Raw genomic sequence first — 17,746 nt, 5'->3', positions numbered from 1 at the left:
ATTTAATAAAAAATCACCTATAGTTAGCTAAGTTCTCTCCTAAATGACATAATAAGGCTAACTTAGTTCCAAGATGACCTATTCCCCCTAACTTAGGTATTAAATGGCCTATAATTAGCTTAGCTAGATCCAAAATGGCTTAATATGCATAGTTTGCTCCGGAATGACCTATTTTACCCAAGTTAGCTCCGAAATGACCTATAGTTAGCTAGGCTTCCACCTAAATGACATAATTAGCTTAGTTAGCTCCAAAATGGTCTATTTAATAAAACATGACCTATACTTAGCTAATTATCCTCGAAATGACATAATTAGCTCCAAAATGACATATACTTAGCTAATTATCCTCCAAAATGACATATTTAACCCAAGTGAGCTCCGAAACGACCTATAGTTAGCTAAGCTTCCACCTAAATGACATAATTAGCTCAGTTAGCTCCAAAATGACATATTTAATAAAAAATCACCTATAGTTAGCTAAGTTCTCTCCTAAATGACATAATAAGGCTTACGTAGTTCCAAGATGACCTATTCCCCCTAATTTAGGTATTAAATGGCCTATAATTAGCTTAGCTAGATCCAAAATGGCTTAATAAGCATAGTTTGCTCCGGAATGACATATTTTACCCAAGTAGCTCCGAAATGACCTATAGTTAGCTAGGCTTCCACCTAAATGACATAATTACCTTAGTTAGCTCCAAAATGGTCTATTTTATAAAACATGACCTATACTTAGCTAATTATCCTCGAAATGACATAATTAGCTCCAAAAAGGCATTCTTAGCTAATTTAGCCCGAAGAAGGGGACAAGAGGAGAAGAAAGAGGAAAAACGAAAAGAAGGAAGAAGAAGAAGAAGAGAAGAAGAAGAAGAGAAGAAGAAGGACAAGAAGAAGGAGAAGAAGGAGGAGAAGAAGGAGAAGGAGCTCCTCCTTCTCCTTCTTCTTCCTCCGTCTCCTTCTCCTTCTTCTTTTCTTCTTCTTCTCCTCTTCCTTCTCCTTCTCCTCCCGCTCCTCCTCCTTCTTCTTTCACTTCTTCTTCTCTTCTTGCTTCTTCTCTTTCTCTTCTTCTAGTAGCTTAGACTCATCCAACAAAGACTAAATTGGCTAATTATCCTACAAAATGACATAATTAGTTTAGTTAGGTGAAAACATCATAAGAACCTTGGTTAGCTCATTAAAATGACAAATTTAGCTAAAAAATGACATAATAAGCTCAAAATGGCATAAGAACCTTGGTTAGCTCATGAATATTATATACTTAGCTTGGCTTCCACCTAAATGATAGAATTAGCCAATTTAGCTCCAATATGGCTTAATAAGCATAGTTAGCTCCAAAATGACATATTTAACCCAAGTGAGCTCCGAAACGACCTATAGTTAGCTAGGCTTCCACCTAAATGACATAATTAGCTTAGTTAGCTCCAAAATGACCTATTTAATAAAAAATGACCTATAGTTAGCTAAGTTCTCTCCTAAATGACATAATAAGGCTTACGTAGTTCCGAGATGACCTATTCCCCCTAACTTAGGTATTAAATGGCCTATAATTAGCTTAGCTAGATCCAACATGGCTTAATAAGCATAGTTTGCTCCAGAATGACATATTTTACCCAAGTAGCTCCGGAATGAGCTATAGTTAGCTAGGATTTCACCTAAATGACATAATTAGCTTAGTTAGCTCCAAATTGATCTATTTAATAAAACATGACCTATACTTAGCTAATTATCCTCGAAATGAAATAATTAGCTCCAAAAAGGCAATCTTAGCTAATTTAGCCCGAAGAAGGGGACAAGAGGAGAAGAAAGAGGAAAAATGAAAAGAAGGTAGAAGAAGAAGAAGAGAAGAAGAAGGAGAAGGAGAAGGAGGAGAGAAACTCCTTTCCCTTCTTCTCCTCCTTCTTCTCCTCCTTCTTGTCCTTCTTCTTTTCTTCTTCTTCTCCTCTTCGTTCTCCTTCTCCTCCTCCTTCTTCTTCTTGTTTTTATTCTCCTTCTTCTTCTCTTCTTGCTTCTTATCTTGTTGCTTCTTCTCTTTCTTCTTCTACGTAGGTTATTTTCCCCAACAAAGACATACTTAGCTAATTATCCTCCTAAATGACATAATTAGCATAGTTAGGTAAAAACATCATAAGAACCTTGGTTAGCTCATTAAAATGACTAATTTAGCTCCAAAATGACATAATAAGGTCAAAATGGATTAATAATCATAGTTGGCTACAAAATAACATATTTTATCCAAGTTAGCTCTAGAATGACCTATACTTAGCTACGTTCTCTCCTAAATGACATAATAAGGCTATGTAGCTCCAAGATGACCTATTCCACGTAACTTAGCTATTAAATGGCCTATACTTAGCTAAGTTCTCTCCGAAATAACCTATATGCTTCTTCATCTAGTATTATTCTTCTAACTTTCGTATTTGTCATTTTGCAGATTACATTCACTTCACGGGAAGCTTGGATTATATTGATGGAATGCTTGAAGATGATTTCTTGTACCATGGCTTCACGGAAGCTTGTATTGAAACTATTGTAGTATATGGATATATATGAAACTTTGTATGCATGTGGATGAAACTGGTGTAATATATGGTTTGGTACAGATGGAACTTGCATAATATGTATGTACTATGGATGAAAGTTATTTTAATATGGTTATGAGTACGGAGACAAATTTATTTTTGTCAAATATATATATATATATATATATATATCCCGATTATTGTGAAAAATGCTGGATATAATAATAAAGAAAATAAAAGGGGCTGGTTTCCCCCCTTTGCCGTCTGCCCCCACATGGCAAAGGGGGGATGGCAGACGGCAAAGAGGGGAGAGAGACGGTCTTGGTTCCCCCCTTTGCCGTCTGCCCCCACATGGCAAAGGGGGATGGCAGACGGCAAAGAGGGGAGAGAGAGGGGCTTGGTTACCCCCTTTGCCGTCTGCCCCCACATGGAAAAGGGGGGATGGCAGACGGCAAAGAGGGGAGAGAGAGGGGCTTAGTTCCCCCATTTGCCGTCAGCCCCCACATGGCAAAGGGGGGGGGGAGAGGGCAGACGACAAAGAGAGGAGGCCTGCCATTAACACTTAACGGGACCATTGGTGTATCTGCCGTCCCATTTAATTTGTCATCCGCCCCCTCATGGAAAAGATTCTTTGTCGTCCGCTTTAAAAAAGCAGACGACAAAGAACCTCTTCACCGGATTTTTTTGCTGTCTACTTTGTCGTCTGCTGATCGACGACAAAGCCTTTGCCGTCCGTGGTTCCCCCCTTTGCCGTCAGCCATGGCAGATGGCAAAATTATAAATTCCAGTAGTGATTAAGGAACGCCGTTTTGACATCCATCTACCAGATTTCATAATCGGAAAATGCAGCTATTTCTAACATGATTCAGACAGACTTAAGCATCGCTATGGGTGAGAACGTCTCATCGTAGTCAACTCCTTGAACTTGTGAAACACCCTTTGCCACAAGTCGAGCTGTATAAACGGTCACATTACCGTTCACGTCCATCTTTTTCTTAAAGATCCATTTGTTCTGAATAGCCTTGCGACCTTGAGGTAATACTTCCAAAGTCCACACTTTGTTTTCATACATACATCCTATCTCGGACTTCATGGACTCCAGCCATTTGTTGGAATCCGGACCCACCATTGCTTCTTCATAATTCACAGGCTCATTGTTGTCTAACAACATGATAGATAATACATGATTACCGTACCACTCACGAGAAGTACGTCATCTTGTCGACCTGCAAGGTCTGACAGTAACTTGATCCGAAGCTTCCACTACAAAAAATCGGTTAATCCATGACGGTTTTCGGATGACATTTTTGAAAACCGTCGTGGATGGCCTGGTACAGTCCCACAACCCTGCTGAAGCCCGCCTTGCCGTTCCCGTATAGAATGCTAACCCTAGGGCTCCCCCTCAATCCCCGCTTATCTCCCTTTCCCGCAGCCCAACTCCTCGCCCCCATCGCCGCCGCCCGATTCCAGCAACTTCCCTCCGCTCCATCTTCCCGTCCGTCTAGATTCACTGCTCCCGGTCGCCAACGCTCGCCCGCAATCCCTCCCCGTGGTTAGGGTTTCGGTGATGGCGCTGCTCCGACGGATCCTCTCCGTCGCCTACCGCCCTGCTGGATGGCTCTCCTGGTACACGAAGTCGTGAAGGCCCTCCTCCTCTCGCAAGATGTGCTGGCACAGCGCACCCTGCATCGGCATGCTCGAGACGAGTGCGGGCGCGACCACCTTGTCCCACTTGAAGATGGTGGCGGCGAACGTCAGTGCACTTCTCTACGCGCGCCGATGCGGCTCACACACCCTCTTCCTGAACCCCGTCCACGTCCACCCATCCGGTGATGTACGCTCATCTCCCCATTTATCCCAAAATCTGGATTGCACTTGCATCTGTACGTACATACATATGAATAAGCACCATTGTTCGCTTTAGTCTGGATGCTTCAGTCTATAAGCTATCTGGATGGCACCTGCATCTGTTCATGCATAAAATAAGCACCATACTTCGGCCTAATTTCTATGTGTAAATTTTGTTTAACTTTGACTGAAAATATATACAAGTAAATATACATGATTGTTTCATTTAAGCATGCACAGATTCTGTTCTGATTACCTCCACTTTTTTTCACAACAAGCCAGCAAAGCAAAGATTCAGTGATGCTTGTTATGGCCTTTGAAAATTGTAATTGTACCTAGTCTTGTAGGTTAATTATCTGAAAACACGAAATTTTAGGGTGGTTCATAGCTGTTGTTCAGGTCACTTCTTTATAGGTTAACACTTGTTTCATCCATGCATATTTGTGCAGGAAGTATTATGTAGAACAGAGGAGAAGGGGCACATGATATCATCCCAGCTTGTTGGCTAACATGCTCATTTCATTAGCTTTGCAAAGATGTGAGTTAAGTAGCTTTATACTATATAAAGTGTGCTGACCGGAGATAGTTCTCTTCTCTGGTAGAAAGACATGGATGTGTTGCTGTAACACACAGCAAGACGTTGAGTAAACTTTTGCTTTCCTTTCATTGGACTACAAATTGACTATTGTTAAGGTTCTAATAAGTTTAGACATACTTGTTAATTCTGACCATGCCTTTCTTAAGGACTGTATTCATGAAATTTGTTTGTTGCATATGTTCGTACATGTTCCTATCTAATTTAATGATGTGTGAAACTTCTGCCAATCGACATAGCACAACAAACTTTAGAAGTAGCTTTCTTCCATCTGCAAAAGCTGAGATGGAGAAGGAGAGACACACAAGTTTACAATTGAATAAGCTGCTTCCTGAGTGAGAGGTAGATGCACCAGATTTACCAATGAATAAACTGCTCCATTAGGCACTATTTTTCTTTTCTTTCCAAGTGACTGCTGCTCTTCTCTAGTGTAGTTCTCCAGGGCTCACCAATTTTGTTAGACTGAACCTGATTTGTATATTTGTATGCAGATTTCTCAACACTCAGATTTATGGAGTCTAAGGTTTGACATTTAGGGGACTATGGATCTTTGGCTTTTGGTGTTGAGATTGATGTGCCCCTCGCTATATGTAAGTGGTGCTTATGATGTCGATCCTTCTGCTATGGATTGTAGTTGGGCTTCACTGCCATCGCATTAATACTATTGATGGCAGTGTCCCTGCTGTTGAGAAACCCATTACGTCAGTTTTGGTGGTATTTTTGCATTGCCACTTATCAATTGTTTTATTATTGTTCTTGTCAAATAGTTGTATGCTTGATAATTGTTGATGATATCTTATGGTTGGAAAAGAAATGTATTTTTGGGCAAAATGTCCACATTCTTACATAGGTCCATTGTGGTCCCCTTCGTAGCCTGTTGGTTCTATTTTTATCATATATCTTTTTTGTTCTAAGTGTTAATTGTTGAGTGTCAACGACATGTGGATATTGTTCTTCAGGTTATTATGGCTGAAACTTGGATAAAACTATGGGCATACAAAATACATATTTGTTTTTGTTGCCTTATAAACATGGTTGTGAACGAACTGAATATTGGCAAACATGTATATATCCATTTTCACTTACTTTGTTGTTTCTGAAAGTGAAAGGGACAAAGGATAGCGCAGAGAGCAGAGAACACATGGGGTATGTTGAAATTTTTGGTCGAATTTACAGTCCATTAGCTGTCATAAATATATCACAACTAGCATGCGTACATCCTCACAACATTGATGAAGATATGCTTGATAACTACTCCCTCCGTCCCATAATATATGATGTTTTTTGACACTAAGGGAGGGAGTAACTAACAAGATCTGATTATTCGTTTCATAAACGTTTACAAAAAATAAGTACGGAATAAATTTTTATAGACTAAATTTCTAGTTCTTGTGCAAGCTGATGAGGTTTTCTATACCTGTAGAAGCCTTGTTCCTACTATTCTCACCTTGTACACATATATAGCATTGTTCCTACTATTGTAACCTTGTATACATACATACTGGTTCATTTTTTTTGTGAGAAAAGGTTCATTTGATTATTGTTTACTATTAGAAATAATGGTACTATGCTGGTCAAGTGGGCACATTGTATACATATATGCTTTTCTGTCTATCCTTGAACTAATACAAAAGAAGCATGATCATTTCAAGCTGCACTTTCCTGAAGAAAACCGACAAACTATATCATATTTTCTGTTAATATTTTCCATGCCATTTGAAGTTCGCTTGGCAAGCAAGTATTGTTTACTATTTATCATCCTTTTGAGATATATGTTCCTTTGGGAGGTGTCTATTATGTAGTGTAATTCTTTGTGTTTTGGATTCTTTGCAGGTTTGGCATTTAGTTCGTGTTACTATTGACCGAGGCTTTTTACCAGGAATTACTTGGGTCTAAAAAGCTTCCTGGAAGTGGTGGTGTAGTGTTGGAGATTAAAATCATGTAGTTGTGCAGTTTCAATGATGTTATGTTACTTGTTTTTTATTAAATGCTTATGCTTATAACACCTTGTAAATATGCTTGTGATGTTTTCATATTAATTTTACTTTTTGAAATCAGACCAGATTGTTGGAAATTTCTATTGTCTTGTTGAATGAATATAATTGCATGTCTTGTTGTAAATTATGATGCATTGAGAATATAAGCTGGGGTGAAAAGAAGGGCTAATCGGTTGGACTCGAATGAAATTATTGGGCCAAAACCTAATTCGGTTGGATACTACCTGGGCCATGCTGTCCTCCACGTCAGATCCATGGCCTTCACGTAGATGCCATCTTAGATCCATGTCATGTAAATCGGTGACGGATTGTTCCGTCATATCCTAGTTTGGGCTGGGCGGGCCTCTGGCAAATCTGTGACGGTCATGAACCGTCAAGGAAGGTGCTATATCAAATTATGACGCGATATACGTGACGGATTTCAAATCCGTCATGCATGGGTATGCATGACAGTTTTTGGATGATCCACGACAGACAGGGACCGTCATGGATTAACAGATTTCTTGTAGTGTTCATGATCATCATCATTAGCTTCCTCCTGAACCAGTGTTGCCTCGACAGGGGTTTTCCCTTGCCCTGTGCCACCATCTAGAGGGAGCAGAGGTTCTACAACCTCATCAAGTTCTATCTTCCTCCCACTCAATTCTTTCGAGAGAAACTCCTTCTCAAGAAAAGCTTTGTTCTTAGCAACAAACACTTTGCCCTCGGATCTGAGATAGAAGGTGTACCCAACTGTCTCCTTTGGGTAACCTATGAAGACACACTTTTCCGCTTTGGGTTCCAGCTTTTCATGCTGAAGCTTTTTTATATAAGCATCACATCCCCAAACTTTGAGAAATGACAACTTTGGCCTCTTCCCATGCCATAGCTCATATGGTGTCGTCTCAATGGATTTTGACGGTGCCCTATTTAAAGTGAATGCAGCTGTCTCTAATGCATAACCCCAAAACGATAAAGGCAAATCGGTAAGAGACATCATAGATCACACCATATCTAACAAAGTACGATTACGACGTTCGGACACACCATTACACTGTGGTGTTCCAGGCGGTGTCAACTGTGAAACAATTCCACATTGTCTTAAGTGAGCACCAAACTCGAAACTCAGATATTCGCCCCCTCGATCAGATCATAGGAACTTGATCTTCTTGTTATGATGATTTTCAACTTCACTCTGAAATTGCTTGAACTTCTCAAACATTTCAGACTTGTGCTTCATCAAGTAGATATATCCATACCTACTCAAATCATCAGTGAAGGTGAGAAAATAACGATATCCGCCGCGCGCCTCCACACTCATCGGCTGCACACATCACTATGTATGATCTCCAACAAGTCACTTGCATGCTCCATTGTTCCGGATAACGGAGTCTTAGTCATCTTGCCCATGAGGCATGGTTCGCACGTGTCAAGTGATTCGAAATCAAGTGACTCCCAAAGCCCATCAGCATGGAGTTTCTTCATGCGCTTTGCACCAATATGACCTAAGAGGCAGTGCCACAAAAACGTGGCGTGATGACCCACAAGTATAGGGGATCAATCGTAGTCCTTTCGATAAGTAAGAGTGTCGAACCCAACGAGGAGCAGAAGGATCTGACAAGTGGTTTTCAGCAAGGAAAAATGTGCAGGCACTGAAATTGTCGGTAATAAGTGATTGTGAAGTGAGATGATTCGTAGCAAGCAACAAGTAACAAAAGTAGCAACGGTGCAGCAAAGTGGCCCAATCCCTTTTGTAGCAAGGGACAAGCCTGGACAAAGTCTTATAGGAGGAAAAACGCTCCCGAGGACACACGGGAATTTCTGTCATGCTAGTTTCATTATGTTCATATCATTCGCGTTCGTTACTTTGATAGTTTGATATGTGGGTGGACCGGCGCTTGGGTACTGCCCTTACTTGGACAAGAATCCCACTTATGATTAACCCCTCTCGCAAGCATCCGCAACTACGAAAGAAGAATTAAGACAAAGTCTAACCATAACATTGAACTAGTGGATCCAAATCAGCCCCTTACGAAGCAACACATAAACTAGGGTTTAAGCTTGTGTCACTCTAGCAACCCATCATCTACTTACTACTTCCTAATGCCTTCCTCTAGGCCCAAATAATGGTGAAGTGTTATGTAGTCGACGTTCACATAACATCGCTAGAGGAACAACAACATACAACATATCAAAATACCGAACGAATACCAAATTCACATGACTATTATTAGCATGACTTATCCCATGTCCTGAGGAACAAAAGTAACTACTCACAAAGCATAATCATAATCATGATCAGAGGTGTAATGAGTAGCATCAAGGATCTGAACATAAACTCTTCCACCAAGTAATCCAACTAGCATCAACTACAAAGAGTAATCAAGACTACTAGCAACCTTACAAGTACCAATCGAAGTCGCGAGACGGAGATTGGTTACAAGAGATGACTAGGGTTTGGAGATGAGATGGTGCTGATGAAGATGTTGATGGTGACGGGTCCTCTCCGATGAGAGGAGTGTTGGTGATGACGATGGCGACGATTCCCCCCTCTGGGAGGGAAGTTTCCCCGGCAGGATCGTCCTGCCGGAGCTCTAGATTGCTTCTACTCAAGTTCCGCCTCGTGGCGGCGGCGAAACCACGAAAAAGCTCCCGTCTGATTTTTTCTAGACGAAACCCTCGATATAGCAAAAGAGGGGGGCAAGTGGGCCAGTAGGGTGCCCACAAGCCCCCATGGCGCTACCTGGGGGGGGGGGGGTGGCCGCGCTGCGCAGGCTTGTGGCCACCCCCTGGCGCCCCTCTGGCGCTTCTTTGGCCTAGTATTTTTTATATATTGGAAAAAAATCTCCGTTGATTTTCACGGCGTTTGGAGTTGTGTAGAATAGGTATCTCAACTTTGATCCACTTTCAGGCCAGAATTCCAGTTGTTGGTATTCCCCCTCTTCATGTAAACCTTGCAAAATAAGAGAGAAAAGACATAAGAATAGTACCGCGAAGTGAAATAATAGCCAAAGAAGCGATAAATATCAAAGTGAAAACATGATTCAAAATTGACGTATCAACTCCCCGAAGCTTAGACCTTGCTTGTCCTCAAGCGTAAGCCTAGCTCAATAAATATGTCCACATGTTTAGGGAGAGAGGTGTCGACAAAACAAGATACGAACATGCATGCATCATGATCAAGCTCAGAACAGCAATACCAACATATAATCTCTCATACTAAAGTGATAATTCCTTCACAAAGTAAAGCATGGATCAAGAACCTTACTGAGAAGTAACAACCGATAGCCTTTAGTCATTGAATCAATTGCTATTTATCACAACATCAGAAAGAGTCAAGTAAGAGCTTGTAAAGCAAATCCACATACTCAATCATTCTTTCGTTCTCTACAATTGCTACAACTCACGTGGTACTCGTGAGATCAAAGTTTCAGCTGAACACAGAGAAAGATAGGGGCTTATATTTGCCTCCCAACTGCTTACCTCAAGGGTAATGTCAACAATAATGATTCATGGAAAACTACCTCCAAGTTGACATATGAATATAGATCTTTCCCAAGCATGTGACGATAGCCAAGATAAAGGCAAAATAAGAAATTGGTGTAGATCACCATGACTCTTTCAAGGGAAAAAAGTAAAGGTACAAGATAGGCCGTTCGCAGAGGGAAGCAGAGGTTGTCATGCGCTTTTGAGGTTTGATTGCGTGTCCTCTTAGTGCGGAGGAACGTCACTTTATATTGCCTCCTGTGATAAAGAACTTTATTATGCAGTCTGTCGCTTTTATGTCTTCCTCATCACAGGTTCGTACAAAGCTTATTTTCCACACACTAATAGATCATACATATTAGAGAGCAATTTTTATTGCTTGCACCGATGACAACTTACTTGAAGGATCTTATTCAATCCATAGGTAGGTATGGTGGACTCTCATGGCAAAACTGGGTTGAAGGTTTATGGATGCACAAGTAGTATCTCTACTTAGTGCGAGAGTTTTGGCTAATATGAGGTGGAAGCAATCGTCACATGCTAAGGGATCTCTAATCATATAACATTGTTTGGAACCAAGCAAACACAATTCATTACGTTGTCTTCCTTGTCCAACATCTACTTCTAGGCATGCAATAGGTTGGTGAGTGTTCACAATCATAGATGGTGTCAGAGATGATATATTTATATGTGAACCTCTCCTTCCTTATCACTTCCTATTAATTGTAACAATGACCAAGGTCTACGTTTTCCTACCCTCAACATGTTTCAATCATCATTCTTTTTATATGTGAAGCCATCGCTTCCCATAAGATCATTACATGATCTTTCATGCTTTTGTTCTATATTATCACTCTTTTGATCATGGCAAGAGGCAAAGCCCTTCAATTAAGACACTCTTTATTATATGGCTCACGACCAAGAATACATTGGGGGTGACACAAGGCAAAACTCAAGACTAAAACACTAAGACTTTTAAACTACTAGAGAAAAAGAAAATTGAAAAGGAAAACTAAAACAAAGGTAAAGGCAAAAGATGTGATGGTGATACGATACCGAGGCAACTCCCCCAAGCTTGGCACAAGCCAAGGGGATTGCCCATACCAATGCTCAGTTGTCTTCCTTTGGTGGTGGTGGAGTTGTTGTTGCAACCTTTGATTCCAAGAGGGCCATCAGTCTTCGATTTATACTTTGGAGATCTGTGATATGTTTCTCCAGCAAAACAACTTCACGGGTGAGACAAGTATTGCGAGCACGAGTTGTTTCACAATACCTCAAGAGTTCAATCAAAGATGGAGATAGTAGGTGGAGGTAGGGTTGGAGGAAATCCACTTCTTCAACTTCTTCCTTGTTGAGTACAGATTGCACTTCGTCCCATGCCTGATCCTTCTCCTTAGCCTTGCCCTTGGTTTCTTTAGGTAGCCTCTCCTTAGCCTCCATGACCTCCATCCTTTTCAGATCAGCATGAACTTCTCCATAGATTTGAGGGAGGTTGTTCTCCCCCACAGATTCCTGGGATGACATCTTGATCTAGATCTGCGGCAGAAAACAGGCTCGAAACGAAAAACAGAGGAAATCTGCGTGGTGCACGGGTCAGACCAAATGGAAGTATATATAATGATTTTTTCCAGACTAGAAGGAGTACCCTTCACGAAAACGGAGTCCGGGAGGCGCACGAGGTGGCCACAAGCCCTCACGGCGCGGCCAGGGGGTGGGCCCACACCGTGCAGGCTTGTCGCCTCCTCGCACACTTTCCGGACTACTTCCAATTTTTGTATTTTTTCAAATATTCCAAAACGGAGAAAATTTCCTATGGGGAATGTTTTGGACTCTGTTTTCTTACTGAATCACATACCTGTTCGTTTTCGGAGTCTGAAACAGGCCGATAAATGTCCCTTAGGTATTCTTCCGGAGTTATGGTATTGATGATATTGCTTTCAACATTTATGGGAGTACCTGAGATATAATGCTTGATTCTCTGCCCATTTACGACTCTCGGACAATTACCTTCCGTGTTCTTGATCTTGATAGCACCGGAACGATATACTTCCTCGACAACATAGGGACCTTCCCATTTAGAGAGAAGCTTGCGTGCAAAGAATCTTAAACAAGAGTTATATAGCAAGAAATAATCACCTACATTGAACTCACGCTTTTGGATCTTCTTTTCATGCCACCTCTTAACCTTCTCTTTGAAAAGCTTGGCATTCTCATATGCCTGAGTTCTCCACTCATCAAGCGAGCTAATATCAAATAACCTCTTATCAGCGGCAAGTTTGAAATCAAAGTTGAGATCTTTGATTGCCCAATAAGCTTTATGCTCTAACTCAAGAGGTGAATGACATGCTTTCCCATACACCATTTTGTACGGAGACATGCCCATGGGATTCTTATAGGCAGTTCTATAAGCCCACAGTGCATCATCGAGCTTCTTAGACCAATTCTTTCTAGACCTGTTGACTGTCTTTTCCAGAATCAGTTTAATCTCTCTATTACTTAGCTCTACTTGACCACTGGACTAAGGGTGATAGGTAGACACAATTATATGGTTGACATTGTACTTAGCAAGCGTTTTACGGAAAGCACCATGAATGAAGTATGAACCACCGTCGGTCATTAGATATCTAGGGACTCCAAATCTAGGGAAGATAACTTCTTTCAACATCTTGATAGAGGTGTTGTGATCAGCACTACTAGTGGGGATAGCTTCTACCCACTTAGTGACGTAATCAACAACAACTAAGATATGTGTATACCCATTGGATTTTGGAAAAGGTCCCATATAATCAAAGCCCCAGACATCAAATGGTCCAATGACAAGTGAATAGTTCATAGGCATTTCCTGACGTTTGCTAATATTACATATTCTTTGACATTCGTCACACGACAAGACAAACTTACGAGCATCCTTGAAGAGAGTGGGCCAATAGAAACCTGATTGCAATACCTTGTGTGCAGTTCTATCTCCCACATGGTGTCCTCCGTAGGCCTCAGAGTGACACTTCTGTAGGATCTGTCTCTGTTCATGTTCAGGTACACAACGTCTAATAACACCATCTACTCCTTCCTTATAAAGGTGAGGATCATCCAAAAAGTAATGTCTCAAGTCAAAGAAGAATTTCTTCTTTTGCTGGTACGTGAAACTAGGTGGTATATATTTGCCAACGATATAGTTTGCATAATCAGCATACCACGATGCACTACGTGAAGCATTGTTGACATTAGTTGCTCATCGGGAAAGCTATCATCAATAGGTTGTGGGTCATCACGAACGTTCTCCAACCTAGACAAGTTATCTGCTACAGGGTTATCAACACCCTTTCTGTCGACAACGTGCAAATCAAATTCTTGTAGCAAGAGAACCCATGTGATAAGTCTAGGTTTAGCGTCTTTCTTCTCCATGAGGTACTTAATAGCAGCATGATCAGTGTGAATAGTGACTTTGGAATCAACTATGTAAGACCTGAACTTTTCACACGCAAACACGACTGCTAAGAACTCCTTTTCCGTAGTGGCATAGTTTCTCTGGGCACTGTCTAGAGTATTACTAGCATAATGAATAACATTCAACTTCTTATCAACTCTTTTCCCTAGAACAACACCAACAGCATAATCGCTAGCGTCACACATGATCTCAAAAGTCAAGTTCCAATCAGGTGGTTGAACAATAGGTGCAGTTATCAAAGCCCTCTTAAGTATTTCGAAGGCTTCCTCACAATCATCGTCAAAGACAAAAGGAATATCCTTTAGTAAGAGATTGGTAAGAGGCCTAGAAATCTTAGAGAAGTCTTTGATGAACCTTCTATAGAAACCAGCATGACCAAGGAAACTTCTTATCCCTTTGATATCTGTGGGGTATGGCATTTTCTCGATTGCATCAACCTTAGCCTTATCGACTTCAATACCTGTTTCAGAAATTTTATGTCCTAAGACGATGCCTTCATTAACCAAAGAGTGGCACTTCTCCCAATTCAAGACAAGATTGGTGTCTTTACATCTCTTTAAAATCGATCAAGGTTGTTGAGGCAATCATCAAAGGAAGACCCGTAAATGGAGAAGTCATCCATGAAAACCTCGACAATCTTTTCACAAAAGTCAAAGAATATAGCAGTCATACATCTTTGAAAGGTGGCACGTGCATTACATAAGCCAAAAGGCATACGTCTATAGGCAAAGGTGCCGAAAGGGCAGGTGAAAGTGGTTTTCTCCTGATCAGATTGTGCAACTGGTATTTGGGAGAAACCAGAATAACCGTCTAGAAAGAAGAAGTGTGTGTGTTTGGATAGTCTTTCTAGCATTTGGTCGATGAAAGGCAGAGAGTAATGATCTTTCCTAGTGGCTTTATTCAGTTTCCTAAAATCGATCACCATCCTATAGCCAGTAATAATCCTCTGTGGGATCAACTCATCCTTATCATTAGGGACAACAGTGATGCCTCCCTTCTTAGGAACGCAATGCACCGGACTCACCCAATCGCTATGAGCAACATGATAGATAATACCCGCTTCCAGGAGCTTTAATATTTCTTTTCTTACTACTTATTTCATCTTAGGATTCAATCTCCTTTGATGATTAGCAACTGGTTTGAAATCAGGATCTGTTTTGATCTTGTGCTGGCATAGAGTGGGACTAATGCCCTTAAGATCATCAAGAGTATATCCAATAGCAGCACGGTGCTTCCTCAAAGTTTTTAGTAACTTCTTTTCTTCCTGCTCTGAGAGGCTAGCACTAATAATAACATGATATATCTCCTTTTCATCAAGATAGACATACTTAAGAGTATGAGGCAACTGTTTAAGCTCGAACACAGGATCACCCTTTGGTGGGGGTGGATCCCAAGCACTTCAACAGGAAAGTTATTCTTAAGGATAGGATATTGTTCTAAGACAACTCTATCTATTTCATCCCTTTCATCCATATGCATATCATTTTCATGCTCAAGCAAGTATTGCTCTAAGGGATCAGTAGGAGGCACGACAATAGAGGCTAAGGCAATAATTTCATCCCTACTAGGCAACTCCTTTTCATGAGGTTGTCTATCAAACTTAGAGAAATGGAACTCATGTGACACACCTTCAAAGCCAACAGTGACAGTTTGCTTCTCACAGTCAATATGAGCATTGACAGTATTGAGAAAAGGTCTACCAAATATGATGGGACAAAAGCTATCTTGTGCGGTAGCAAGAACGAGGAAATTAGCAGGATACTTCGTTTTACCACAAAAGACTTCAACATCCCTAACAATTCCCATAGGGCAGATAGTATCTCTATTGGCAAGCTGATAGTGACATCTATAGGTTCTATCTCAACAGGTGCAATCTCATCTTTGACTTCATCGTATAAGGATTGAGGTGTTGCACTAACACTAGCACCCAAGTCACATAAACCATGATAACAATGATCTCCTATCTTAACAGAAACTACAGGCATGCCAACAACAGGCCTATGTTTGTCTCTAGCGTGAGATTTAGCAATTCTAGCAGCATCTTCACAAAAGTGAATATTATGTCCCTCAACTTCTTCAGACAGAAGATATTTGATAATAGCAATGCTAGGTTCAACTCTAATTTGCTCACGGGGTGTAGGTGTTCTAATATAGCCTCTACGTATCACTGTTGAAGCTTTAGAATGATCCTTTATCCTAACAGGGAAAGGTGGTTTCTCAATGTAAGCACTGGGAACAACAAGATCATTATAGGCAATGAATTTCTCTTCAACTAGAGTGGGTTTAACTACATTGACTTCTAAAAGAGGATGATATTTAAACCACTTCTCTTTGAGGAGATCAATATGAGCAACAAAGGATTCACACAATAAAGCTACTATCTCAGAGTCAAGTCCATACTTAGCGTTAAAATCACTGAAGATATTTGTCTCAACAAAGGATTTAACACAATCAAAACTGAAATTCATACATGACTCCTTACCTTCTTCAAGCTCCCAATCTTTAGAGTTGCGTTTAATTCTCTCCAATAAATTCCACTGAAGTCAATATCTCTCTTCATAAAAGAACCGGTACAAGAAGTGTCAAGCATGGTGCGATCATCATGAGAAAGCCGAGCATAGAAGTTCTGAATGATAATTTCTCTTGAGTGTTCATGATTGGGGCATGAATATAGCATTGATTTAAGCCTCCCCCAATCTTGAGCGATGCTTTCTCTATCACGAGGCCAAAAACTGTAAATATAATTTCGATCACGATGTACTAAATGCATAGGATAAAAGTTTTGATGAAATTCCAATTTCAACCGATTGTAGTCCCATGATCCAGTATCATCACATAGCCTATACCATGTCAACGCCTTATCCTTCAAAGATAAAGGAAAGACCTTCTTATTGACCTCATCCTCGGGCACACCTGCAAGCTTAAATAAACCACAAACTTCATCTACATAGATTAGATGCAAGTCTGGATGTGATGTTCCATCTCGTGTAAAAGGATTAGCCAGTAGTTTCCCAAGCATACCCGAAGGAAATTCAAAGCAAATATTTTCAGTAGGTGCAACAGGTTGAGGAGCAACTATTCGTGCTTCCGTTCGAGGTGAAGATACCCCGAACAAGCCCCTCAAAGGATTAGTATCCATAGTAACAAGTGACAATAAATTTCAGCACACTATATGAATGTTTCCTTACCAAGTTCCACTTACCAAAGATGCTTCACTCCCCGGCAACGGTGCCAGAAAAGTGTCTTGAGGACCCACAAGTATAGGGGATCAATCATAGTCCTTTCGATAAGTAAGAGTGTCGAACCCAACGAGGAGTGATTGTTTTGCTGTCTATCCCTTGCAACGGTGCCAGAAATAGTTGTGTCGACGGCACCAGGTATCCTTTAGCTACAGCTACGCCTTAAGGGACTTCCTAGGCAAGTATGCAAAGGATTTCCCCCGTGGCCTTGGAGCCTTGCGTTGGTGTTCCCTTGAAGCGGAAAGGGTGATGTAGCACAACGACGATAAGTATTTCCCTCAGTTTGAGAACCAAGGTATCAATCCGGTGGAAGAGTATCTCAAGATCCTGCACAAACACAAAAGCTTGCACCCAACGCTATGAAGGGGTTGTCAATCCCTTATAGATTGTTTGCCAAGTGAGAACTGAAAGCAACAAAGTAACAAAGCAAAGTAAAAGCGGAGATGTAAATGATGGATGTGAATAGACCCGGGGGCCGTAGTGTTTACTAGTGGCTTCTCTCATGAAAGCAAGTAGATGGTGGGTGAACAAATTACCGTCGAGCAATTGACAGAACTGTGCAGAGTCGTGACGATATCAATGCAATGATTATTTCTATAGGCATCACGTCCGAAACAGCTAGACCGATACTTTCTGCA

This window comes from Hordeum vulgare, chromosome 5H (genome assembly GCF_904849725.1).
Source record: "Hordeum vulgare subsp. vulgare chromosome 5H, MorexV3_pseudomolecules_assembly, whole genome shotgun sequence".
In the NCBI taxonomy this organism is placed as follows: Eukaryota; Viridiplantae; Streptophyta; class Magnoliopsida; order Poales; family Poaceae; genus Hordeum; species Hordeum vulgare.
This window is presented reverse-complemented; position numbering follows the sequence as displayed.